Here is a 3,138-nt window from a genome sequence, read left to right as displayed (position 1 = left end):
ATCTGCTAACCATGTGACCATTACCATCTGCTAACCATGTGTATGTGACCAATAACATTTGCTAACCATGTGACCAATAACATCTGCTAACCATGTGACCAATAACATCTGCTAACCATGTGACCAATGACATCTGCTAACCATGTGACCAATAACATCTGCTAACCATGTGACCCATCTGCTAACCATGTGACCAATAACATCTGCTAACCATGTGTATGTGACCAATAACATCTACTAACCATGTGTATGTGACCAATAACATCTGCTAACCATGTGTATGTGACCAATAACATCTGCTAACCATGTGACCATTAACATCTGCTAACCATGTGACCAATAACATCTGCTAACCATGTGACCAATAACATCTGCTAACCATGTGTATGTGACCAATGACATCTGCTAACCATGTGACCAATAACATCTGCTAACCATGTGTATGTGACCAATGACATCTGCTAACCATGTGACCAATAACATCTGCTAACCATGTGTATGTGACCAATGACATCTGCTAACCATGTGTATGTGAACAATGACATCTGCTAACCATGTGTATGTGACCAATAACATCTACTAACCATGTGACCAATAACATCTACTAACCATGTGTATGTGACCAATAACATCTGCTAACCATGTGTATGTGACCAATGACATCTGCTAACCATGTGTATGTGACCAATAACATCTGCTAACCATGTGACCAATAACATCTGCTAACCATGTGACCAGTAAAATTTTATTTGCCACGTTTGGGAGATAAAATGTTGGTAACATCATCTCTCTAATGCATCCCTGTAATGAGAGTTTCTACTAATAAACGGTTGTGTGTCACGTCCTGACCTTAGTTCCTTTTTTATGTCTCTATTTTTGTTTTGGTCAGGGCGTGAGTTGGCGTGGGCATTCTATGTTGTTCATTCTATGTTTTGTTCTGTGTGTTGTATTTCTATGTTTGGCCTGGTATGGTTCCCAATCAGAGGCAGCTGTCTATCGTTGTCTCTGATTGAGAACCATACTTAGGCAGCCTGTTTTCCCACCTGTGTTTGTGGGTAGTTGTTTCCCCGTTTTGTGTTTCGTCACCTGATAGGACTGTTTCCTTTTTTCGTTGTTTCACCTTTGTTATTTTGTGTTCAGATTACACGTACCACGCTTCATTTTGATCCAATCATATTCCTCATCAGACGAGGACGAGAATCGTTACATTGTGGGAGGAGAAATATGGAAATCTATTCATTTCTGGGGCAACGACTAAACTCCTGAATTAATTTCAGTGTTGAAGTGTTGTATTCAGAAGCAGACCTTGTGGGGTGGATGATGCACCCCCACCCCAATACGAGAAACATGCCAATTTGACCCCCTCAATTATAAACCATGATGATTTTAATGGACATGATTTTCAAATCGTAGCTACTGGTTCACACTAAACAGCACTATTCAATTCCCACATTTTATGATTGGATCCCACCCACCACAAATTATGTTTTTTGGTTTGGCCTGGTCCTTAGAGGCCGTGGTTTGTGAAAAGGAAAAAAAAAGTTGAGCTTGTAAGGAGAACAGAGCACTGGCTTTTTCTCTCTCTCTCCTTGCTCTTCTTAACAAACCCATTTCCCTCTGTGAGCTAACTTGTAACAAATAAAGAACAAACAGTCACATTTAACATGGTAAATTCATGAGCACAAATCAGATTTATATAGAAAAGGATATTCTTTAAATAGAGAGTTTCTAATGCGAAGGGATGAGGCACCTTACGTGTTCACAAAACGAGTGATAATTGGTAACGGTTATCATGGGCAATATTTTGAGAGTTAACAGACAAACTTTGGTCGTATTATAAACGTTGAAACAGCTGGTTCCTAGTAGGTTACAGAAATAGAGAAGGGTTGTTTCTGAACACTCATGCCTGTTTCTCTTCCCAGTCAGAAGCAGCCTGCCTGTCTCATAGACTCTGACTAGAAGCAGCAACCTATCCTCCTAAATTATGTATTGAAAAAAATAATAAATTTGAAGGCCAAAATTGTGGGAGGATGTTTTAAGCAACCTAGTAATGATCCTAAGAATACTTCTAGAACCATCTGCCCGAAAGAAGAGATGACGCAAACAGATCACGGTCACCCTGTTTCTAGCTCCAAGACAACATCGTCGTTATTTCTTGTACAACTTTCCTGTAAAACGTTGTTTATATTATTACCTGCAGCCGTAAATAACATTTGGATATTAGATCGGTAGAAACTCATCAAAAGTTAAAGCAGAAATTAGACTTCCCTGACCAGGATCCTGTTCTTTGAACTTTATTTATTTATTTTTCTTCCCGATAAGTTTTTAAGCTTTATTCATCCCGGTGGTTGAACCGAAACGTCGGAGCTGGAGAAGATAAAGAAGTGGGGCCTTAGTCAGATATTCCACCGCTTCCGAGTACATTACTCGGTAATGTTCAGTCTCTGGACAATGAAGTAGACGAGCTCAGGGCGAGGATCTCCTTCCAGAGATACTATGTTTCACAGAATCATGTCTCTCTCCAAATATAATAATAATAATAATATATGCCATTTAGCAGACGCTTTTATCCAAAGCGACTTACAGTCATGTGTGCATACATTCTACGTATGGGTGGTCCCGGGGATCGAACCCACTACCCTGGCGTTACAAGCGCCAGGCTCTACCAACTGAGCTACAGAAGGACCATTGTCCATTCAGTCCATTCTTCCTGTCATTGCATCTACTGGAAAAAGAAAGGAGTTGTTTCATGATTAACAACTCATGGTGTGATTGTTGAAACATACAGGAACTCATCCTTTTGTTGTTCCCGATCTGTAATACCTCACAATACAGGTGTATCAAAGCTGGGACTGAGAGAAACAGCTTCTATGTCCAGACTATCAAACTGTTAAACAGTCACCACTAGGATCAGAAGCAGTGATCTAGTTAATGATAAGCACAAACACAACAACCCCATGCTTCAGCCTATTTATTTATAGCCACTATATGCAAGAACAACATTTTAAAGTAATACAGAAATTAATGGAATTTCAGTTATCGAATATTGACCAAATCATCAGGAAATATTTGGATGTATTTTCGCTTCAAAATTCACCAGAAACAACAATTTCACATCGATTTCATAAAAAGGAAATG

This window comes from Oncorhynchus gorbuscha, linkage group LG12 (assembly GCF_021184085.1).
Source record: "Oncorhynchus gorbuscha isolate QuinsamMale2020 ecotype Even-year linkage group LG12, OgorEven_v1.0, whole genome shotgun sequence".
In the NCBI taxonomy this organism is placed as follows: domain Eukaryota; kingdom Metazoa; phylum Chordata; class Actinopteri; order Salmoniformes; family Salmonidae; genus Oncorhynchus; species Oncorhynchus gorbuscha.
Note: the sequence above shows the minus strand (reverse complement) of the source record.